Source organism: Chenopodium album, chromosome 18 (assembly GCF_948465745.1).
Source record: "Chenopodium album chromosome 18, dcCheAlbu1.1, whole genome shotgun sequence".
NCBI lineage: Eukaryota > Viridiplantae > Streptophyta > Magnoliopsida > Caryophyllales > Amaranthaceae > Chenopodium > Chenopodium album.
Window position 1 is genome coordinate 32521584 of NC_137851.1, and position 26056 is coordinate 32547639.

Genomic DNA, 26056 nt, shown 5'->3' on the forward strand with positions numbered 1-26056 from the left:
ACAAACAATTAGGCAAAAATAGGAATTAACAATGTAATAAAGGTGAGAGAAAGATAGAAAAGCTCATTGAATAATTGAGAAGAGAATCCACAAATTTGCTTCTTTAAAATCTTATATCTCCATTGAAATACAAGCTTTCTCTCTCTAAAACTAATCCTAAACTAGAGAGAGAAAATCCTAATTCTAACCCTAAGAGATAAAATAAGAGAGAAGCCTAAAACTAATCTAAAGTCAATTGCAGTTGATTAAAAGTTAAGAGAGTATTAAACCCAAAAATGGGTATTTATAAACAAGCTAAATAAAAGAAAAAAAAAATAAATAAATAAATAAATGGAGAAGAAAAATAAATGAAATAAAAGAAATACAAAAGGATAATAAAATAAAAAAGCCCCCTCCCCCACCGAAATCAATTAGACCAGCCCCCTTCTTCTTTATTTCGTGTAGCTGCTCTGATTCATCACCAACAACTTCGCGTCATCACCATCAAACGACTCAAAGTTCACCTCCAGCCGACCTCAAATCACAGCCATTGATTGAAGATTGCTTAAGCATTCACGAGTAAGTCACATGATTTTTACTGAAAATGGGGAGCGGCCGTGCAACCCAATCGGGACGTCCGCTCTAACATTCTGCCTCAATGGCATGAAATTGAACTTGTGGAGGAGCACCCGCTCCGAAGGATTATCGAATTGGGCTGAATTGGGTAATCGAATGAAGTGGCTTCTGTGATTGGAGGCTGCTGCTATTATTTGGTGTGGTTATTGCGGTGGTCGGGAAATCGTTGATGTTGTTGCGCGGCTTGATTGGTGGTAGCTAGCTGCTGTTATTGACGGTGGTTTGAGCAGATGTGAGAGGTGCTACGGTTTTGGTGGTTGTTGTTACTGTTGGTGATTTGTGGTGATTTTGGTGATGTTGGCTGGCGTTTACTGCGTGGGTGGTGTAACGGTGGTGGTTGGAACAGGGGTTGTGGGCTGGTGTGCGTTGTAATTGCTGTTGTTGCACGGGCTTTGTGGTGGTTTTGAGATGGAGAAGGTGTTGGTGCGTTGCGGTTTGTGCTTTGGTATTGCAGGGTGGATATGAGTTGCATGGGAATTTGGGGTTGCTTGGAATGGAAGGAGGAGCAGAGAAGATGGTGATGTTGGGTACTTTGTGTGGTGTAGGTTTAGGGGATTGTGGGGTATATGTAGGTTTAGGTGGCAGCAACTTGAGCAACAAGTAGGAGTTAGAGCGAGGGGCATTGCACATTTGACTCGAACCTCGGACCTCCGAACATGATCCTACATAACCAAATATACACAAGGGAGAATCAAGACAAAGACTAAAATACTAAAATAAAACGAAGTAAAATAAAATAAAATACAAAATTAAAATAAATAAGCAAATGAGAGAAATGAGAAATTATTAACTAAAATTACGAAATTAAGCTAATAACTAATTAAAAAGAAAAAAAAAACCAATTAAAGTGTAAAAGAAGAGAATCAAGAAAATAAGAGAAATAAAGATTAAAATGAGGAAATTATTTGAAAAAAAACTGGAAAATGACTCCAAAAACACCCCTAAAAGTGACATAAATGTCACTTATCAAATATCCTCTCCAATTCTCACCCAAATCCAAAATTTTTTACATATTCTTTCTCCTCTCTTCATCCTCTACAATCCTATACCAATTTTGTTTACTTTTAAACAAATTTTTTTCAAACCCATTTTCTCAAATGGCTTCAAAGAGGGCAAGGATTCAAGGGGGATGTGGTTCGGGTTTGAGTCACTAGTGGAAAAAATCTTATTTGTAACAAGCTATTCGTAACGGGCATATGATTTCCCGTTACAATTACATCATTTGTAACGGGCAAATTCAATGTCCGTTACGAATAACCAACTAGTCGTAACCATCAAGTCTTGCCCGTTACGAATAACCAACTAGTCATAACTAACAAGTCTTGTCCGTTACGAATAACCAACTAGTCGTAACTAACAATTCTTGCCCGTTACGAATAACCAACTAGTCGTAACCAACAATTCTTGCCCGTTACGAATAACCAACTAGTCGTAACCAACAAGTGTTGCCCGTTACGAATAGGTTTCAAAGTAAACCCTAACTTTTAATTTCCCCTTTCTCACACACTCTCTCTCTCAAAATATTATTTCCCCTTTCTCTCTCTAATGTTGAAGCAGCTAGGCCGTCATCCTCCGTCCTCACTCCCTCAACTCCATTGAAGCAGCTCGGTTATCAGCTCAAGCTCCGTTTTTTCTCTCTCTATTTATTTATAAACCCACTTTACTTCTTCTTGTTCCCCTTCTTAGGGTTTTTGATTTTCGGAGCTCAGATTTTCTTAGTTTCGCTGCCATGGGAAGAAGTAAGATCTTCATTTATGCGTTATTTTTTCTGGATTAGTGTTTCGATTGTACTATCAGTTGTCAATTTTGTTTTTCTATGTTCAATCGATTTTGTGAATTTAGTTTCTTCGTCGAATTGGGAACAATAATCGAATTTCGCTGTTGTTTTGTGAGTTCACGATCAATAATTTGCGGGAGGTAATTGCAATTAGAAAATAGGGTTTATAATCGGGAATTTTACGAAATTTGGCATTTGCTCTTGACGATTAGTTTCTGGGCATATCGAGGTAAAAGTTTAAACCTTTTTACTCTTTGTATTGAATTATGCAAATGTTATTAAGTACATTAGGTTAATTTGGTGCTATATTTTTCGATTGAATTTTGGTTTTGTGTTGTTGTGTAATCTTGAAATTTGATTGTGCTTGTGTGATTTGGGAATTATGCAAATGAAATTTGATTATGCATTCATTGTGAATGTGTGATAAACTTGTGCAACCTCTTATTTATTTATATATCTATGGTGTGTGATGTTATGCAGAATGAATAAATTAGTGTTGAAATTTCAGACTGCTGAGAATGTGGTTGGTATTCATGTGAATGATATTGATAAATTGATGTGGATTTTACTTAGGAAAAATGTATATATAATGCCTAGATATCCTAGTTTCAATTACTGCTACGACAAGAAGGATGTCAAAATTACAAGTGATAGTGATATGATGTGTATGATAGATAAGTTAGGCGAAAGCAAGAAGGAGATTACTGTGTATGTTGGTTCAGTTAGTAGTCCTTCTGATTGTGTAATTGCAGCTAGGAATCTTAGTGAAACTTTGAAAAACAAACCAAACACATAGATCGTGAACCCTATTTTCTATTTCTCAGTTTGTAGATTATTTTGTAGCCGTAAATTATTTCTGCGTTTTTTTGCTTCTTTATATAATTTTTCTAGGTTTTTGCATTGTTTTTTCTGGTAATTGAGGAATTATCTGGTTTGATTATGTTATGTTTGTCAATTATCTGCATTTTTATGTGTTCTTAAGCATGGATTTTCGGCTAATTTGTCGTTGATTTTGGGATTTTGTGGTGTTTGAGATACTATCTGCTTTGGTCTACAAGTTTCTCACCTGAATTTAGGATATGCATGTTGGGTGTTATGATTGTATTATACTTCGTATATTTCATTTTTTTACTCAAATTTTTTGTTAATATTTTTATTTGAATTTTCGTCTTCTGATCTCTAGAATTTGTGTTTGTTATTTTTGTATTATTTCGTCTTTATTTAATGAGTATTGGTTTCGATGCTTATTTTACATTTTTGAACTTTGTCTTGATTTTTTGGATTATTTGTGGTGTTTGAGATATTTTTGATGCTTTTTTCCCCATTTTTTTTTGTGGTGTTTGAGATATTTTTGGCTAATGTTTTGTTTGATAACTCTTATTTTTAGTTGAATATAGCTAAACATTCTGTTTCTGGTTGTGAATTGGGATTTTAAGTTTAAGAATATGCTTTATTAATATTCTTTCAATGATTTAGTTTCAATTTTCTAATTTTTAAATAAGCAATATGGATAATATGTAATAATTTCCTGTCTCTTAAAATTTTATTCTAACTGCATCTATTAGAGTTTGATCCTTATTCCTGTGTTTTTAAGCTAGCCATACTATTTACATGTTTCTATTATTCTATACTACATTGCATTTAGCGAATTCTCAATCACTCACTCCCATTCTTTAACTCCATTATCCATCCAATTATTGCCTTGAATCTACTTTAATTTAAAGCCTTAGTGTACCTTCTTTTCTGGCTTGGGGAAGGGAGGATGATTAGCTTCAATGATTTTGTGTAGGATAGGGTAGTGATTTGTTAATGAATCTATATTAAGTTATAGTCAATACTCTGCACAGTTTTGATTTTATGCTAATATGTAAAATGATTTAATATAAGATCTCCACTCCATCGACTCATCTATATTTATCTATATTAACTTATTAAGTTATACTCCGTATAGTTTCTAATCTATATAATGCGTCAACTGTCATTATCAGGTTTTGATGGAGTGAAGATCCACAGAGCCCATGACTACCTCATTGACCAATTCCTAAAAGATGGCTGTACAAAATTTAAGCTTCATCAAGACAGCATAAAATTCTATATATAAGATCTTTCAAGTTCTCAGTCTACTATGGAATAGAAAACTTGTTTAAATTTTCGTGTTGTATTATAGAGTATTATTTATGTAGTAGCTTTTGACTCATGTTAGGGAGTCATTGTAAAGTCAATTTGGACATTTGTGAAAGTTTTATTAATTAAATTTTACATTTATTATTATTGAATATTTATAATAGTAATTAAAACTTGGTATCATAGTAGATTATCAGGTTAGCAAACTAGCAGGTATCACCTGCTGCATCTTTTTTTTTAGTTTGGGTTCAATTGTATTCGTAACGGGCGGTGAAACTGTCCGTTACAAATAACGGGTTATTCGTAACGGGCAGTCAAACTGTCCGTTACAAATAACGGGTTATTCGTAACGGGCAGTCAAACTGTCCGTTACAAATAAAGGGTTATTCGTAACGGGCGGTTTGACTGCCCGTTACGAATAACCCTTTATTTGTAACGGACAACGCCCGTTACAAATAACATATCCTATCCGTAACGGCAGCATACGTAACGCCCACTGCCCGTTACGGATAGGCTGTTTTTGCCCGTTACGGATAGCTATTTTTCCACTAGTGAGTCAAGCTTATGACCCGGAGTTGTAGCTCAAACAATGGCCAACCATTCGGATTACGACCTCAACTCAAAGAGACCGGCTCATCAAGCTCTATGAGCGTGAGGTAATCCCTTCTCGGTGATTACACCGACCCACACTTGAATCTTTAGGATTATATGAGCAAGTTAAGAGATTTATGAATGATATTGGTATGAGAAATTAATTAACATGCATTATCCAACTTAATGTGAATTAACAAGCGAATTTTTATCCTCCTTGCGTGTTGATCAAACTAAAAACGGTCCAAATTTGCATTTTAGGTTAGACAATAGAAATATTAGTTTGACTTATGTTGAATTTTGTAAGTTGTTTGATCTTGATTCCCAACCCCCTACCTCTTGGCATGAAAACTATAAAATTGAATGTATTTACACTGTTCTAATGGGTTTACCGACCCCGAATGCCCAACATGCTAGTGCCCGACCCATTCACCATCCCATACCTAAAATCTTCCAAAGATTTTCGGGAACTTATTTTCTAGCTAGACATGAACCATAATGCACAAACAAATGAACTAGCTATTATCGGCCACTATGTCTATGCGTATGGTAAATTGAACATCGGTAAATATATCATTTATCACCTAGGTAGGTATGCCACCGCTAGTGGCGGCGCGATTAAGACCCTTATCTAACTAGGGGGCATCATCACTAGGATAGCGGTAAAGAAGGCCGGATTTAGTGAAGCTAGGAGTAAGGGTTTCACTAATTGTGGGGGGGGGGGGACACTCTCATGAATTTGAGATATTTGCAATGGTTAAATTGGATTACAATAGAACCAACCCCCCTATAGGGTGTTAGGATATGATTGAACCCCTTGCCTATCTTCCCCCTTCCTAACCCCGAGCTGACTACCTTTCCCCTTGGGAAAGAATCCTATACATATGACATTCTAGTTGCCCATGCACAAAGGCTAGCACCACCACCACCACGTGCACCACAACCACATCATATGGTGCCACCATCATCACCTCGATACACTAGACCACTCCTTACGCAAGATCCCGAGACTATTTGGGATATGCAGAGTATAGGTTAGGCTTTAGGTCTCATAGAGCAGACCCAGGTTCACCTTAGGAGGATGGTGGGCTCCCTAGACCAAAGAATAGGGTATATTAAGAGGAACAAGGGTAGGGCCCTTTTTCCGATGTACAATGACTATGCTCATCAGGGTGCTATTCACAACGATGCCATTTACCCGAACTGGTACCAGCACCACCCAGGGATATGTTGATCCCACCTACCATAGCATTTACATTGATTATTCTTCTTTCGACGGCTATGGTCAGGACCGTCCTTTTGGGGGGCTGGGGGGGTATGTTAACCCTAATTATTTTGGTGGTAGTTCTTTGGGTGGCGCAGGTGGTAGTGGTGGAGGATATGATGCTATGGATAATGATGGTGAGGATTAGCCATGCTAGGCTCATTCCCGAGTCAATGAGGACATTGTCTGATTTTGGCTTAGGGGAGATTATTTGGATTTAGGTATCTTTCTTCTTCTTTTTCTTTTATTTTTGGTGTGTTTAGTACAGATTTATTGCTTTCTAGTATAGATTTTATTGCTTTGAAAAAAATTGAAAAAAAAAAAAATTTAGAAAAATAAAAAAATACGATCCAATGAATGATAAATCATGCTTCCTTGTGCCCCATACATACATGAAAATTGTTTTGATTCTTGGTATAGGATGATGAGTATATTTGATAGGATAGCTATGATTTGATGTTTGATTGCTTGGATGCCTTAACATGAGTCAATTTTGCCCAACTACTTGTGAATACAGTGCTTGACTAGTTGATTTGGTTAGGAATGTGTGTTAGTTCCTGGTATGTCAATGAATTTGAGTATTTGTTTGCAACTTTGAGTAGTGTTTATATGACTTATTATTATGCACATTGAGGAGAACGAAGGCGTTGTTCTTTTAGGTAGCCTTCAGATGAAAATTAGACACATTTGTTCCCTTCTTGATACCCATGTTGTTTATTAGCCACATTACAAGACGAATTTGTCCCATTGGTTACTAGCCCAAGATTGGCTTGGGTGAGCTATTAGTGAGTGAGGTAAGGGAGTTTGTGGTGTGCTATTTATTTGCACAATTTGGGTGGTATTGAGAAGTTGTTTACTCTTGATTGTGGTTTATTTTTTATGATTAAAGTTGAAATTTTCTTGAGAAAAAAATAAAGCATGATGTTGAAAAAAAAGAGAAGTTCATGGAAAAGAATGAAAAAAAAAATTAAGTGAACTTCAAAATGAAAAAAAATGATGAGCAAAAGAAAAAAAAAAGTGAAAAATGTTCAAATGTTCTAATAAAAGGGTCTAAAAAAAATAAGAAATATTGAGTTTCAATGGAACAAAATTTTTAGGTATTATTTATTTCAAAAAGTTTGTGTCGATCGCTCAAGTTCTTAACTATTATATTCTTATGAGCGATTTTGTAAAAGTTGGGAGTTGTTGATTGAATTGGATGTTTGGTGAACCTTTGGTTGGATTGAGTAGTGTTGGAGATGTTTTATATGGTAATTATCTATTTTTACCTTGTTCTTGATTGTTAGAATATGGCTCCCTTAAGCGTTGTTTTACTCTCACATTTTCCCAAATTCTTCCTACCCTTTTACCCTAGCCATACATTACAAGCTTTAAAGACCTTTCGACCTTTGTTTGGCACTTTTCATTGGGCCTACTTGGCCTATGCTGACTTCCTACTTGGATTGCGATTCGCTTGTCGTCATCGGAACTATGAAGTGAAGTCACACTTTCCAGTTTCTGGAGGATGCGTAAGGAAGGTATACTCTTATTTTGTTCAATAGAGTTGGCTGTTTCGTGCGAGCTTTTGCTAATTTATCCTTCCCTGTTATTACAGGTTTGGTTCTACGAGTACCTGCCGTCCTTGGCACCGGCCAGGTCTTTGCCTCGAGGAATCCCATTGCTACTAGTTGGGGAGGTCGTTATCCCGGTATGGTTGCTACCAGACTTATGCGAGAGTCGCTTCTTGTGGTACGAATCATTATCGTTATTTTTATTTATTCTTTTTCACAGGACTCTGACTTATGGATGACCCTTTTACCGGAGCCTGAGCCTCTTTTTCGTCCATGGGTCAGATTGGACGTTCCTGTGCAGTGCAGGTTGTCCAGTATACAGCTCAGCGGCACTATTTCCATGGGACGTACGATGCAGTAGTATATTTGGGCCAGAGAGTTGCGATTCAACACTCCTTGGAGTTTTTCATCATTTCGACTCGTCCTCCACCGCATATGATGGACCAGGCGAGTCTTAGGACTCATATGTACACCGGAGGTTTAGCCATCAAAACCAGTATTATACTGAGAGACTTTTTCCACGATTGGCTCCACCATCTTCCATATTGAAGGAGGCGGAGGTGTGATTTGCATCTTCTGATTTGTCTTTTGGTAGCCCCCAACGACTTTTAATCGTTGGAGTTTATTTTTGTAGTCTGCAACAGCGGCTGCGGAGTTTGTACCTCCGACCATGTCCATCACCTATCAGTGGTTTTATGGGTCGGTCGAGGAGATGATACCCCCGGCTCCTGAGGAGTGGAGTCTACCTCGACGTCAGACGTGTATGGGTTTATCTCCTATTTCTATCTGTATGTATATTTTGATCACTTCAAACCTTTTATTTTTACAGTTTTCTCGTGAGGTGATGACAAGGATGGCGCGAGCTATGGACGCTTTTCGTTACTAACTGGTGAGGTTGAGCCATCAGGCATCATGCCGTCGTGATGGTGGTGTGGCTGAGGTATGTCTTCTTTCTTGTATTTTGTTTGTCTTTTTTATTTCTTTTATTTGACTTGGCTAGCTGTTTTATTTCAGCCTGTTCCTCCGACTCGTACTCGCTCGAGGCCAGAGGGTAGGAATGAGAGATCCGGATCGAGGCGCCGTCGTACCTTGGTTGAGACCTAGGACGGGTAAGAGGGGTCGGATCGCACCGTTGTTTTAGACGATTCAGGCTCTTCTTCCGAGGGTGTGGCGACAAGACCACCTGGTCAGGGTACTCCGATACTTTCTCCTTTCACGGTCGGTGCGACGTACGAAGTTCGCTCATCGTTGAAGCAGCCGCAGCCGCAGCAGCAGGAGCCTCAACAGGGTGAACCAGGATTGGCTGGCCCTACTCTTTCGGTTCCTACGACTAGAGAGGATGATGCTGGTCAGGGAGTGACTCCGCAGACTTTGCAGTTTTATTATGCCTTGGGCATTCGTCCTCCAGCACCATAGTTGTACCTGTATTTATTTATTTTTGACTATGTGGGACTTGCTTTTTATGTGTATCATTGACTTTTATGCTTTGGTTAGATGCGATGTATATACATACTAGTATTACTTTCTACATTTTATCCTTTGTATTTTATTTTTTTCATTTTATGTGCATGAGAGTATGTAAAAAAATTGTGAAAAATTTTTGTGCAAAAATTTTCGTCATTTTTGTTATCTTTGGAGGGTATCTGACTTTTTCCCCCTAATAAAATGGAGTTTAACTAAAATGAGCTTAACTTAAAAGAATCAATATGAGCTTAACATACTAGTTTGACTAAAATGCCAAAAATAAGATTGAATAAGGCTTGAGGGGTTAAGAAACCGTAAAGCCAAAGTACAAATCCGAGTCAAAGTCGAAAAAACGCGGTCAGCATAGCGCGTTTCTCTGTCGCAGAGAATGTAAGATGTCGCGGTGCGACAATTCTATCACGGCGTGATAATTTTAAATTTTCCGAATTCGATTAGAATTGAATTTGTGTCGATTTTTGTTTATAAACAGCCCCCAAATATGCCGATTCCAGGACAATTCGAATCAATAGAAATTTCTAGCCTTTTATTTCCCAATCAAGCAGTTATGGCTAGGAATTTTTTTATACAACCCGTGAGTGGTGTCGTTCTCTGAACGCTAAGGAGAGGAAAGAACTTGACTTTTTCCATTCGGGAGGTTTATATGGTATTAAGGGGGTAGATCTTGACATAGATTTTATTCATACCGCCTTAGATTGTTGGGATTCAAATACCCATTGCTTTAGACTAGGAGATGATGAGATTTCCCCATGCCGGAAGAATTTGGTGCCATTTTTGGTTTTCCTTCTCTAGATCTTGCGGTAATTCCTATGTTAAAAGAATATTACTACATAGATTTTGAGCGGTTTCTTAACCTCAAGGGTAATGATTTGAAAGTCATAGTTGATGGCACTGAAGTTGATCCTAAAAAGTTTGCATCTTTTTATTTTAATAGGCCAAAGTCGGAGTCTTTTCATGTTTACAAGAGAAGAGCCTTCCTTTTTTGCACATTTAGCCAATATTTTCTCACCAATGGTAGTATGCATAAGGGTCAAGCTATTTTAGCTTGTGTCATGGAACTAGTAGATGCTGGGAGGAATCCCATTCCACTAATAGTCGGAGAAACAATGCTTAGCTTAGATGAGCTAAAAAAAATCCAAAAGCACCACTTCGAGGTTCTCCAATTTTATTATAGGTAGAAAATCAATACTCTTAATTACAGAAATAAAAAATATAAAACTTTGTATAGTAATTATAATTTATTGCATTGAATTTTTGTAGATTTGGCTAATGGAAAGGATAGAGCTAATTAGCCGTCCTGACAATATTGAAAAATATACTCCCAACTGTCTTGTAAGAAAGAAGAAACGCTTCTCTATAAAAATGGGGCGTCGGGAGTGGAGTAGAATCTTTGAAACTTGCGACTTTTCCATTAAGTTGATCGTTCCTTGGTGGAGAATCGAGAAGATGGTTGGTGTTAATGCTCAAACCTTTTTCCTTCTTCCAAGCTTATCAAAGTTGACTTTTTATTACCCTTCTAGGGTAAAAAAACAATATGGCCTTACCCTAACCATTCCTTTAGGAGATCTTCGTCGCCCTTATGAATTTCCCATTTCACAGGATGTGGAAAGATTTGATGACTATTGGTGTGCTAGGCCTTTATGGGAAGTTGTTTCCCACAAAGTTCTTCCTCCTTTGTCTAGAGATATGAAGCAGTGGCTACTTAGTAGATCTAAAAGGAACAAGAATAAAGCCCGAAACACAAGTAAAGACAATCCAAGTATTAAAGATCGCCTAGGGGATAAGAAAATTCCTCCTCAAGGTTGCCTAGGTTCAAGAGTTGAATTCAAGACTCCTATTATGCCTAAAAAGAAGAGTAATGCTAAAGCCAAAGAAAAAATAAAAGCTGAATCTACAAAGAAAAAAGTGTGGGTTGAGAAAAAGATTGGTGTACTAGCTAAGGGGGAGACTATCTCTACCAAAGTTGTGTGTAGATCATCTAATAGATCCCTATTGGTGAAAGAGATGGATGATGAAGAGGAAGCGGACAAGAATTGGAAAAGAGCTAGAAAAGAGAAGGCTGACTAGAGCATTGCTTTGCTTTCAATTTATTAGACAATTTTATTTTAAGTAAATTTTATTTTAAGCTTTCTTTAATTCCATCAATAGTGTAATTTTTATTTTATTTATTAATGCAATTTTCAGCTTTAAATTAAATCAAATTTTTATGTTAAATTCTTATTTTATTAAAGCAATGGAAAACAACTTGAATAAATTTGAAAATGATTCGAGTACCGAAACTTGCCCATATCGACGAAGATTTTTTCGACGTTGGAAATTCAAATCCATCGTGGCGTGATGCTCCTGTCGCGGGGCGATAATCCTGTCGCGGCGTGGGAGTCTTTGTCGCGGTGCGTAGACTTGAATTTTCATGCGATGCTGATTCTGATTCGACGTGCTGATGTAAAAATGCAATGTTTGTAAATTTTTAAGTATCCTCACCTCGTAAAGGGTTGCCTACATATCCTTTCTTAATGAATCAGGCCAAACGTAGCTTTTTTTTTAGTATAATTCTCAATAGATCATGGGTAGAATTTCTTAAGTTGGTCAAGATTTGTCATATTTGAGAACTCGTTACAATCCATATCAGTTAGTTTTGCGGCACCTCCTGATAGAATGGTTTTGATGATGTATGGTACGGGCCAATTAGGCCTATATTTGCCCCTTGAGTCTAGAACATTTTTCCTTAATGCTTTTAACACCAAGTCTCCTACTTTGATGTTTCTTGTCTTGACCTTCTTATTAAAGTTTCTAGCCATGCGGGTTTGATAGCATTGAGTATGATGTAAAGCTTTCTAGTTGCTTTTCATCGAGTAGAATTAGCTCCTCATATCTTTCTCTTGTCCACCCAACCTCATCGAGTTTACTTTCCAATGTAATGCGTAAGGAAGGTATTTCCAATTCTACAGGTTGTACGACATCCATTCCGCAAACTAAGGAGAATGGTGCATTTCTTGTGGATGAACGAATTGACGTGCGATAACCCCAAAGAGCGAAATGGAGTTTGTTAGGCCAATCCTTGTAGTTTTCCGTCATCATTTCAATGATAGTCTTTAGGTTCTTATTGGTTGCTTCTACTGCGTCGTTTGCTTGAGGCTTATAAGGAGAAGAGTGATGATGTTGAATGCCATACTTTTGCAGCAATTCTTCACATTGCTTGAAAGTGAGTTCCATTATCACTTATCATTTCATGTGGGACTCCATATCCACACATGATGTTTCTTTCGATAAAGAGTGCTACATGCTTTACGGTGAGTTTCACATATGATGCTGCTCTAACCCATTTTGTGAAATCTATTCCCATATGATGCTTTGCGGTGAGTCCTAGGAGGGTTGATTTTCCCAATGATATCTATTCCCCATGTTGAGAATGGCCATGAAGATGTATAAGTGTAAAGTAGTGATGGAAGAACATGCTGTAAGTTAGCATATACTTGGCATTTAGGACACCTTTTCACATATTGATGGTAATCCCTATTCATGGTAGTCCAATAGTACCCTTGGCGCATTATCTTTTGGACTAGCATTTTGCCATTCATATGAGTTTCACATGCTCCTTCGTGAATTATTCTCATTGCCCTTTGTGCCCCTTTCTTGCCTACGCATAGGAGAGCTATCCCTTTGGGTACTCTTTTATGTAGCTCACCGTTTATGAGCACGAATTATGCTTCCAAAAGTCTTAGAGCACATTTTTCTCTTTTGTCGGCATGAGGTGGATATTCCCATTAAGTGACATAATTGAGGATATTAGTGTACCAAGGTTCCTCTTCTTCTTCCTATTCTTCTTGAACTACTTCATCATCTTCAATAGCTTGGATGTAAGCTCGCTTATGCCTTTTTTCTATTGTTAAAGGCATTTGCTCGATTTCCTTAGGAATCTTAACCATCGAGGCTAGTCTTTACAAGGCATCAGCAAATTGATTTTCTTCTCTTGGTAGATATGTATATCCTACCTTCTTAAGTTGGATAGTAAGAGGGTTTCTAGGTATGTTTGGTAAGGAGCCAAGCTTTCACTCTTTACTTTTATCTTTTGGAGATCTAATTGATGATAAGGGAAGAGTCTCCAAATATTCGATGCTTCTTTACTCCCAATGCCAAAGCAGTTTCGAGGCCTACCACACATGCTTTGTATTCCGCAGCATTGTCGGTAACGTCGAAATCTAACTTTATTGAGATTGGGACGTGTTCTTCCTTAGGTGATACTAATAATAAACCTATGATAGGAATGGTGTCCCTAGAACAAGTGTATTATTCGGATGGAGGGTTCGGAAATATTAGAAAAGCTAATTATTCAGTGAGGTCAAGTGATCGGAATGCCTAGTTGGAGGTCGCTTCCGATCAGTAATATTAATCTACAATTAATATTACAGCTTAATCTTGACCAAACCCTTCGGGTCACACCCAACCAACTAATGATCCAATACGACGAATTAATTTGAAAGGAATTAATGAGTCGCTCGAGTTTTATGAACATTGGCATCGGAAATCAAGGTAGGAGCGTCGAGACCGAGCGTCGCAAGTCGAGTCTAATGAATAAAAGACGAGACAGTAAAATCAATAATTAATCAACAATTAAAAAAATAAGCCTAGCATCGAAATGCCCCGAGCAAACCGAGAACTAGGGGCAAATGGCTCTAGCACGCAAATACTAGCAATGTTAGCGCGCGCACTAAGCCAGCAGCCAGCAGCTAGCGTAGCGCTAGCATGCTACCACGACTAGCAGCAGGCCTGGGACAGCAGCCTGTGTGTGTGCGTGGCTTGCTGGGTCGTGCCTTTGACTAGCCCGCATGCACGAAGCACACACAGTAGACCCTGCCGAGGCATGCCTTGGTGCGCAAGGCTGGCGCCACGTGGCGCGACGTGCTTGGTCCGTGTGGCATGTGTATGGCAGCTAAGGGGAAGATTGGGGAGGAAAGAAATGGTCCCCTCCCTTTGTGGTCCTCACCTACCCTCTCCCTCCATGTTACCACTTGTTGATTAATTATTGCCTTGATATTTTCTTTTTATTTTTGATTTAAAAATAAAATGAGAAATTGATTTTACCAACTCTCCCACATGGATGGGAGAGTGGAATCCTCATACGACATTCTCTATAAATACCCACCTTGTGAATTGGAGAATTTCACTTGAATTGGAACTCAAAAAGGCATCTCCACTTGAGAGAAAACTTTTAAGTTCACATAATACTCGAGTAGTTAATTTGGTCCGACTCGGCTAAACTCCGAGCAAGAGACTGTTCTGGGGGGTTGCGGGTGGATACCGTTGGAGGTCTTTGCAATTGCAAGACTCGGCTTTTCAAGTAAGAGCTCCATAGTGTGAGAGAAGCAAGCGTCAAGGGTAAGATGGTCTTTTTACTCTATCTTGTTATTTATGTCTTTTAGTTATATTAATTGTGAGCAGGTCTTGCGGTCAGGTTTCGTTCCGCAGGAAGTCGGACTTTCCGAAACCCAACAGAGGTATTGGAGCCTTGCTCATTTATTTTTGTAACTAAAATTTTTAAGATGTTTAAAATGGATTTAATTTGTTGTTGTTGTTGCTAATTAGATTAGTAGCTCGATTTTATTAATTTTAATCTCGTTTTATTTAGAATTTTGGCTCTAGAACCCAGATTTTCGCCCAAGACTAGTGAATTTTTGGTGGAATCAATATTCTGGAAATATTCTGAACCTTTGAGGGATGTGAAAAAGCAAAATTCTTCCAAGAAATCCCTGTTTTGAGGGATTTTTCATTTTGATGAAATTTTTTTAATCTTTTAAACCTTGAATCTTAATAGCATATTAATTGTGATTATGCATTTGGTTCTTTCCTTTATGCTTCTGCAATTTTAGACCACTTTTGAGCATAATTACTTGGTAGTAGTTGGTGCTTAATAGTTGGCTCAAATTTTCACATAATTGCAAATAAATTTCTTTAAGTGTGAAAAGCTTTTGTTTTGAGGCTCTTAAGTACTAAAGATTCAATCTATCTTTAATTATTAGTAAGACTTCCTTGTCTTAGAACGATTCTGAATCGATCAACTGTCAAGAGCTTATATAGCCTTAAGTACGTTCTTGTTAATGTGACATTGCTAAAGATGTCCGGAACACAAATCATGTCTGTGATTTGAACTTAATGAGTCTTCATGTTAGGGAAATGTTTGTTTATAATCAAGCATTCTTGACTCATGGTTTAGACAACCATGCCATTCAAATAAATTTGCAACTATTGCTCTTTACTTTGAATGTGAGTCTTTCCATGTGTTAACGGATTGTTTGCTTATTATGGAACACTATAACCATTTATTTGTTCCAGCCTTATCTTAAAAGGTCTTTAAACAAAGCATACGACCTTACAACTGATGTAGCTCTTCTTAAACAAAGCATACGACCTTAAACAAAGCATAAGGCGATTCCAAGATCCAAAGAAACAATGATTGGTTAAGCATGCTTTGGCTTGTCTTAACACTCAATCTTCTAAGGTAAGAAACTCTTTGCTACTGGCTCCAAGCCACTCTTGGTTGGATAAATCGTCGCATGTAATGCTCTCTCAATAACTTATCCACTTGGCCACGACATGTTAGGACTCCATCACTCATATCACTGAGTATAACCAAATCCAACATGTATGCGATGTCTTGCTTTGGCAAACCCATCATCATACCTTACGTATCCTAGGGAGTAATAGTGATGCCTCGCTTTGGTGTAGCCCATCACTACTCTCAATAGGTTGATAAGCGTTGTTTTGGAATGACAATTTCACTCAATATTTTAGGGACCTAGGGTTTCTATGTTGGTTGATTTAAGTGAACTTAATTAATCATCGCAACATTCGAAATCCTAAACATGCATCTAACATATGAATCACACACATATAAAATCAATATATATATCGAAAACATAAATAAAGATGCATTTGGCAACTAGCATGACCCCTTGAGTCTTCAAGGGACGACTTTTACAACTTCATGGCTTCGTCTTACAAGAACCTCCGTCTTCGAGACATGACCATAATTATGCAAATACTAGTATCTACGATTAGGACTAATCTAAATATTAAGGTACAAAAATACTCAATGGTTCGCAGACCGTATTTAGATTTACAAAAAATACATCACGGATCGCAGTCCGTATTTTCTATCCTAATCAGGCCCTACTAGTTGCCATTTCATAAAACCTGTGAGAGAATATACATTTCATTCATCCATTCACTATTTGTGAATGGCCCATGCATTTTACAACGATAAACAAGTAACAATGCATAAAACATGTGTAAACTAGTAACTAATTTAGGTCGTGAATCCAATTAACATGCCTAATTAAAACTAGTAAAAGTTTGTTAAATCGATTATGTAATTCAGCGCAATTAATATTAAAGCTCCCACTAAATTCCGCGTCCATCTTAATTAATCCAATTAATTAAGTTGGTAAACCAAAAATTTTGTCAAAATTAAATTTTTCCAATGCCGCTCAAAATCGAGGCCTAGCCTCAAAATTTTAATTAAAATATTTAGAACCAAAATAATTAATTAAAATAATTAAAACGACAAAATTGCAAATAAACATAGCCTTAAAATGAGGCACAAGCGCTAAGTGAGGGGTTGTGCGCACACCTAGCCACACCAAGCAACGCATGCACCAAAAGGCTCAACCACACGCAAGCAACCACGGCCAGCCGAGCCTATGCACAACAGCCCATATGGCCAGTGTTGCTGCCGCACCATGGTGCTGGTGCTGCTTTGGCTGGCAGCTGTGTTTGCTGGCTATGGCAGCAGCCACATTTGGGCTGCACCTTAGTCGAGGCTATGGCAACAGCCACGTTTGGGATGCAGCCCGGCTCGCCAAGGGGCATTTTGCCCTCACCACCCCGGGTTTTTAACCCCAATTTTGCGTAACTAATTAATTAACTCCAAATTAATTTTAGAATTAATAAAATGAGCCAAAATGAAAAATTAATACAAGTCTAACTTAAATTAAAAACTCATTATTTCCAAGAACCATTCTTTCATAAAATTGGTTTAACTTGGTGCAATAAAATGAACAAGGGTAATAACACATTATTAATTCAATTAATTTAAATTAATCATGAGATTTTGACAAAATAAAGGGGAGTTGGAATTATGAACACAAATATTCAAATAAATATTCCAACTTTAACTTGTGAATCCTTGAAAAATTATATCTTCCAACATGAAGATAAATGAAATTTATATCACATGATTCAAACTTTATGATTCTAATCAACTTAATACATGATTAAATCAAATGTTCAACAAAAAAATCATGGAATTTAGTAACTCAAAGTTTCAATCACTTAAAACAATTAAATATTGAATCCTTAGTACTTAGAAGCCTCAAAGAACAAATTTTTCACACTTAATGCAATGGATTTGCAATTATGTGAAAATATGAACCAATCTTTCAAACACCAATTTCTACAAAGTAACCATGCTTAAAGAGGTTTAAAATTGCAGAAAAATTAAGGAATGAACTAAATACATAACCACCATAAATATGTCATTAAGATTCAAGGTTCGAAAGACTTAAAAGTTTTTCGTCAAAACGAAAAATCCCTCGAAAAAGGCATTTCTGGTCGGATTTTAGCCAAAAACACGGATCTGAAAGGGTAAATTCATTTCCAGAATACGTTTTCCACCCGAAATTCACTATTTTTGGGCGAAAATATGAGTTCTAGGCTGAAGACAGCTCTAATACGGGCTTAAAAATAATAAAACCGAGCTACTAATCTAATTAGCAACTTAGCACCAGAAAAATTAAGCCATAAAAACACCTTGAAAATTACTTTTATAAAAATAAATGAGCAAGGCTCGGATGCCGCTGTATGGTTTCGATGAGTCTAACTCACCGCAGAAGAAAACCCGAGCCAAGACCACACTCACAATTAATATAATCACAGAGCATAATTAACTTAAACAACAAGAATTAAGGAAAAATTAATACCATTGATGCGTGCTTCGCTCTCAACAAGAGCTTTTACTTTGGAAAGCTTTTAGCTTCACTTACACGAAGATGTCTAACGGAAGTCCACTCACAACACAACCCCGACAAGGTCCAATGCTTAGAGGTTAGTTAAGCCCGACCTAAACTCGAGTAATTATATGTGTTTAAAGGTTTTCTCAATGGAGATGCCTTTTTTAACATCTTACTCAAGTGAACAATCCCAAGGTATGCTTTGGCTATTTATAAGGAGTGCTTCCTTGTGAATTCCACTCATATTTCAATGTGGGACTTTTTCACAAAAAGATCCCACATAGAAAGAATGTTGAATTCAATCCTTAGTTAAATAAACCAAGGAATAACAAAGTAACAAGTGTCACATGGTTAAGTGAGGAACACTTCCTCACTTGCTCTCCAAGGCAACTCACATGCATTGTGATCTAACCATGTGGCACCCAACCTTGAGCCCCAAGTTGGGCTCGGTTGGGCCGCCACCTTTTGGCCCGCGTCCATGACCCGCCACTTAGGTCCGCGGATTTGAAAGAAGAGATGCGGAGAGGCCTCTCAAACATAGGTGTGCGACCTCTCCACCTAGAGCGGTCTCTCCACCTTTTCGGAGAGCCCTCTCCACTCTGCTACGGAGCATTCTGCCCCAACTCTCCCCAGTTTGGAGCGGCCTCTCCAAGACATAGAGCGGCCTCTCCTGTCCTTAGGAGCGGCCTTTCCAGGCCTTGGAGAGGCCGCGCCCAATAGGCCTTGCGAACTTTCTATTGCAGAGTTTACTATGTAATTGGGGATTATAAGTAGCTTTTGGGAGCACATTTGTAAGGGGGCTTCTTCCTTCTAAATTCCTTTAGGCTTATATTCTTAATTAGTTCATAGTTTTCCTCTCCCTTAGTTTAGTTTCTCAAAAACTCAATCATTTATAAGAATTATTGGAAGTTTGTTCCATCAATTTCAACATTTTCTCAACTTTGAAGCTTATTAAGTAATCTCTTTCTCTCTCCTTTGCTATTTAATTTTTTGATTTTATCTTTGATTAATCTTAGGTCTTGCTTAATATTTGTTAATTGTTCTTGCATGCTTAATCATCCTTATCTAATCTCTCTCCTAGTTTAATTGTTTTCATGTTAACCCTAGATTTAATTGTTAGATTGCTTTCTACCATGTTTAGTGAGTGGTTTCTTAGCTAGGGGTTGGGTGAAAACCCAACCAAGCGATGGTTGATTGACTTGGATTTATTCATGTTTTACCTTGGATTGATAGTTGTTTGTGCTTGAATTGATTATCGCATGTGTATTTTGATGGCCACTTTATACTCATGTGTTCATCCCTCTTCTCACATCGAAAGATGGGGATTTGGAGTGAGTCCTTTCCCATGCAATTAGATTATACTACCTTCATGACTATGGATGTTTGGTTTCATTGAGTAGGATGCTTTAGTGTGGTAACTAGGTTAGAAATCCCAATTATTTGTGCTTCATGCTAGTTCGGAACGATCGAGAGACAAACTCGAGCTAGAAACCCACTTCCTATCCTTGATGCTTAATCCTTGTTATTTTGGTGCTTAATCTAGGAAATACTTATGTTGTAACTTGATGAGTGGCATTTATGCCACGATTTAGTGTTCTTTTTACGAGTTTTCCCTCCCATTTGTACCTTGTTTGTCCCCCTTTTCTCTCCTTTTTGTTCTTCTTTTCTTTGTTTTTCCTTTCTCCTTGTTTTCTTTGTTTTTGTTTTGTAGGAATCAAGGCATTGGAAGAAGAGCAATTCACCCCCAAAATCCCCTGTGTACGGGCGCGCATCACTGTGAGAACCCGCGCAGGAAGGCTTCAAGAACAGAACTCAAACAGAAGGTTTTGCGCGCCTTGTGCGCGCTTTGTGTGTGGGAGCGCGCCTTTGTTATGTGCGGGCGCGCAGCCCTGGGAGAACCCGCACAAGACAGCAGCAGAAGCAGAGCCAAAACAGGGAGTTGTGTGCGCCTTGTGTGCGGGCGCACACTCTTCAAGCGCGAGCGCGCAGTACCGCTGAGAGAAGGCGCGCATCCATGGGTCTAATCCCCGTACCCACAGATCTGCGGGCGCACAAGATCTGCAAGGGCGCACGCACAACATCTGCGCGGGCGCGCAGTGTATATGCGCGGGCGCGCACCGCTGAAGTTCAGTTTTTTTTTTTTATTTCGTATTTTTGTATCTTTTAAAGGACCTATATATACAGGTCGTAGGGTAGATTAGTGGACCATCTAGCCTTATCTTAGAAGACAATTAAACCCTAATCTTAGAGAGAGAAAGTGTAGTATTACTCAAGTTATCTTCATGTATACAACTTTGGTTCAAGTTTCATTTCAATCAATCAAGCATCCTTGCAAGTTTTAATCTTTCTACCATTGCCTACTTAGTAATCTCTAATCCTTTCTCTTAGCTTAGTTTATTTGCGCTCTAGTTTTTTATTTCTATCTATTTTGTGGATTGGCATCTTTGGTATTTTAATTGTTTTTTATCATGTTTGCTTCCATGTCAATTTTGTTTTCATTTAGTTTTATCATCATGTTTAATCTCCCTTCTCTAGGGTAATTTCTTAGCTAGGGGAAGGGGGTGGAAAATATGTGTTGAATGTTGGAAGAATGACGATGGTTGGATTGAATACATGCCTTAAATTGATGAAAGATTTGATTTTTAATGTCTTGAGATTATTGTTGCACTTTATTTGATTGCCTTCTAGTTTAAATGCATGAAAATGATTTGAACTAGATCAAGATAACCTCTTTTTTTTTTTTTGATGATTGCATGAAAATGAGTTGTTAAAATAGAGTTTTATGATTTGTGCCTCTTTATTCTCTTGATTTTGCTAGTGTCTAATAGGATGCATGAGAATGATTCTATTAGAATAGGGCTTTTTCATTGATTTGCCTAGACCATTGCATGAGAATGAATTGTTTAGGTAGGATCTTGTGTTCTTTGGCATGTTTTTCATGATAACTATCATTATTCACCTCTTTCTAATCATGTTTGACACCCTCATACCCCTAGCATCGTTCTCTCTTGATTTTTAATCTTCTTTATATTTGCTTGTTTTTAGTCTTAGTACTTTTTATCCAAAAACCAACAAAATTATCCTTTCCTTGACTCTTGCTTAGTGAATTTGATATTTAGCTTGCATGCTTCCCCTGGGTTCGACCCTATACTTACCCCTATATTTTTATTAGGGTAGTTTAGGTTATAAGTAGTTAATTTGATTTGGGTTGGTAGTCCCAACGACCTACGAAACCCCAATCAAATTTTGGCGCCGTTGCCGGGGAAGCGGCTTGTTTGGTGTCTGATTTGCTTTTGTTAGAGTAATTTTAATTGCTTTCTTTTTGTTTTGTTTTGTTCTATCATACTTGTCATTGCTAATTGTTTGCTTAGCTTTGGTGAATGCTTAGAAGATCTCAAGGACCACCTACCCATCAAATTGACCAAGAAATCAACCAAACTTTGAGACAAATCAGTAGGCTTTTTGAAGAAGAAGGGAGAGGACTTGGTGCTATAATTGATAGTGGGAGTGATTCTCACTCTTCTAGTTCGCAAAGTGAATCAATGGCGGGACAAGAAGATGATGTTTTATTTCGTGAGTTTGGTAATCCGGAGGATTATGAGCTCACGGGAGGGATTTTTCTACCCGTCACGGAGACTAACTTCACAATTCATCCCCAATATACAAGAATGGTTCAATCGGAGCAATTTTCGGATTCTACAAGTGAAGATCCCATAGAGCACCTTGATAGGTTCCTTGAGCTATGTGCCATGATTCAAACCAACCAAGTTTCTCAAGAGTACATCCGGATGCATTTATTTCGACAATCTCTTTCGGGTAGAGCAAAGAAGTGGTTGAAGCAAGTGCAGCCTAACTCACTCACATCTTGGAGGGAGGTAGTTAAGGCATTCTTGAAGAGGTTCATTTCCGAGGAGAAGACCGCCGAGATGAGAAGGAAGATTGCATCATTTGAACAAGAAGCGGATGAGAGTCTTAATGAAGCTTGGGAGAGGTTCAAAGAGTTGGTACAAGCATGTCCTCACCATGAATACAATCAAAGTTTGCTCATGAGGTTTTTCTACGATGGTTTGGAGCCCATGTCTAGAGCCAACTTGGATGCGGGGGCGGGTGGACAACTAATCAAGATCCCTCAAAATCAAGTGGAAGCAACAATCGAGGAGGTAGCAAAGAACTACTCTTGGGGAGGTAGAAGAAGGAGTGCACCGAAGAAAGGTGGGATGTATGAATTGGAGAAGGTCGATCAATTGCAACATCAAATTGAGCAACTCACAAAAGGCCTTTCAAAGTTGAACACAAGTGTTAATGCAAGCTCAAGTGGTGGAGCAAGCTCTTCTCAAGTCAACTCTTTCTCATGTCAAAATTGTGGAGGAACGAACCATGATACTTCTTATTGTGGAGGTTTGAGCCCCGAGCATGTGGCGGCATACAACACAAGACAAGACGGTTTTAGAGGAGGTGGTGGTGGAGCAGCTTGGAGACAACTACCACCCGAGTTTGCATCTCAACCTCAACAATGGGGCCAACAAGCTCAACCTTCTTACAATTCCAACCCCCAATACCAAAATCCACCTCCATTTCAAAACCAAAACCTAAGAGGAAGCTACCCTAGGAACAACCAATACAACAACCAAAACCAATACAACAATCAAACCCAAGGGGCCCAAAGAAATCAAGAACAAGCACCTCAAGCGGAGCCAACACCTACACAACTCCTTCAAGCCATGCATGCACAAATGCAAACTTTTGGGCAACAAATGCAAGAAATAAGGGCTCCTTTCAATTCACAACTAGCTCAATTGGCCGAGAGGGCTCCTTTCAATTCACCATCAACACTACCCGGACAACCACAACCTAACCCTTCTCATAACCAAAAACCCGATACATGCAAGGCAATCACTTTGAGGTCGGGAACTTCCTATGATGGTCCAAATGAGGGGGATAGTGAGGGAAAGAAGGGAGGAGAAGGGAGTGTGAATGAAGATAGGAGAGGTGAGGAAGAAGAAGGTGAAGAGGTCGAAGGAAGTTCGGAGAAGAAGAAGCTCAACAACGAGAAGACAACTTTAATTCCTAGTGAAACTAGGAACCTTGATGGACCGCTTCCTTTTCCAAGTAGGCTTGCGGAGAGGAAGTTGAATGACAAGTTTGCAAAATTTCTAAGTGTGATTAAGAACTTGCACATCAATTTCCCTTTTCTTGAAGTAGTGACACAAATGCCATCTTACTCCAAATTTCTCAAGGACATCCTCACCAACAAAAGGAAGCTCAATGATGAGCTTATCACCCTTCCACACCAAGTGAGTGCTCTTGTTCAACATAAAATGCCCAAGAAGGAGAAAGATCCGGGGAGTTTCACTTTGTCGGTGAAAATTGGAAACATGGAAGCTAGGGGTGCATTGGCCGATCTTGGAGCAAGTGTTAGTCTAATCCCCTTATCCATTGCTCAAAAACTCAATATTGAGATGATCCCTACAAGGAAGACCATTCAACTAGCCGACCGCTCGGTGAAGTTACCTTGTGGAGAACTTGAGGATGTTCCAACTCAAGTGGCACACATCTATGTGCCTTGTGACTTTGTAGTGATGGACATGGAGGAAGATGTGGATTCACCTTTGATCTTAGGTCGGGAAGCTCTTAGGACTTTGGGGGCGGTCATCAACTGCAAAAACAACACCATCACATGTGAAGTGGCCGATGAGAAGATAGTTTTTGAGTTCTCCAAGTTGCTAAAGACCCCTATGGTTGAAAAGTGCTACCGGGTTGATGTTGTGAATGAGGAGTTGGACCGTTTGGGAAGGGTTATGATGAAGCCTCAAGATCCAATTGTGGAAGCTCTAACATGCAATGAAGAGTTCCACTCTCAAGAAGCCAAAGAATTTGTCATGGCAATGGAGGAATCCTCAAAGGAGGAAGTTAATGAACAAGGAAAAATTGAGCTTGAATCAATGGAGGAAAAATCGGAGGAGAGTTCCAAGCCTCCTCCCAAGGTAGAACTCAAACCCCTCCCCCCTTCTTTGAAATATGCTTATCTTGACGAGGAGGAAAAATACCCTATTATTGTCAATGCTACCCTTGATGAACTTAATTTGAAAAAATTGCTTGATGTTTTGAGAAAATACAAGGATGTGATAGGGTATAGCATTGATGATATCAAGGGAATTAGCCCTTCTCTTTGCATGCGTCGTATTCATCTTGAGGATGATCATTCCACCTCCATTGAACCTCAAAGGAGGTTGAACCCCAACCTCCAAGAGGTTGTCAAGAAAGAAATTTTGAAACTACGTGAGGCGGGCATCATCTATGCTATCTCCAATAGCAAGTAGGTGAGCCCGGTTCATGTGGTTCCCAAAAAGGGTGGAATGACCATTGTCAAGAATGAAAAGGGAGAGGAAATCTCCACCCGGACGGTGACCGGGTGGAGAATGTGTATTGATTATAGGAGATTGAACAAAAACACAAAGAAAGATCATTTTCCTCTCCCTTTCATGGACCAAATGCTTGAAAGGCTTTCTCACCACGCTTTCTTTTGCTTCTTGGATGGATATTCCGGATTTTTCCAAATCCCTATCCATCCAAGCGATCAAGAGAAAACTACTTTCACATGTCCATATGGGACATTTGCATACCGAAGAATGCCATTCGGATTATGCAATGCTCCCTCTACTTTTCAACAATGCATGACTTCTATTTTCTCCGAAATGCTTGAAAAAGAAATTGAGGTTTTCATGGATGATTTTAGTGTTGGTGGCTCGTCTTTTGACACTTGTCTTTTTAACCTTGAAAGAGTTTTGCAAAGGTGTCAAGAGACGAGTTTGGTGTTGAATTGGGAAAAATGCCATTTTATGGTCGAGGAGGGCATTGTCCTCGGTCATAAAGTTTCAAAAAATGGCATTGAGGTTGATCCGGCCAAAGTTTCGGTGATTGAGAGATTGCCCCCTCCTACTTCCGTCACGGGAGTACGTGCTTTTCTTGGGCATGCTGGTTTCTACCGGAGGTTTATGAAAGATTTCTCCTCAATCGCCAAACCTTTGACCGAACTACTCAAGAAAGATGTTGTTTTTAGCTTTGATGAGGCTTGCCTTGAGGCATTTCGTAAGCTCAAGGAGGCTCTCATCTCTTCTCCTGTTGTGCAAGCTCCGGATTGGAGCTTGCCTTTTGAGCTAATGTGCGATGCGAGTGATTTTGCAGTAGGTGTCGTCCTTGGTCAAAAGAAGGAAGGAAGATCATGTGTCATCTACTATGCAAGTAGAACTCTTGATGAAGCTCAAAAGAACTATACAACAACGAAGAAGGAGATGCTAGCCGTGGTCTTTGCTTTTGATAAGTTCCGGTCTTATCTCATATGTTCCAAAGTCATTGTGTACACGGACCACATTGCGGTCCGATACCTCATGACTAAAAAGGAAGCGAAGCCTCGCTTGATCCGGTGGGTTCTCTCTCTTCAAGATTTTCACATGGAAATGAGAGATAAAAAGGGAGCGGAAAATTATGTAGCAGATCATTTGTCAAGGCTTCCAATTGAAAACAAGGAGGTTTTTCCGATCAATGATGAGATGGGGATCGAAGCTCTAATGGCTATGGTAGCGTCTTCTACACCTTGGTATGCAGATATTTCCAACTACCTTGCTTGTGGAGTAGTGCCTCCGGAATT

The 26056-nt window shown here is 38.7% G+C and overlaps 1 non-coding gene across 1 annotated transcript; it reads right to left on the minus strand.

Moving 5' to 3' along the window:
* Positions 1-22332: 22332 nt before the first annotated feature.
* Positions 22333-22437, minus strand: LOC145593233 (small nucleolar RNA R71). Its single transcript, XR_014102605.1, has one exon. It is a non-coding gene; the product is annotated as a small nucleolar RNA R71 (small nucleolar RNA).
* Between the last annotated feature and the right edge of the window lie 3619 nt (positions 22438-26056).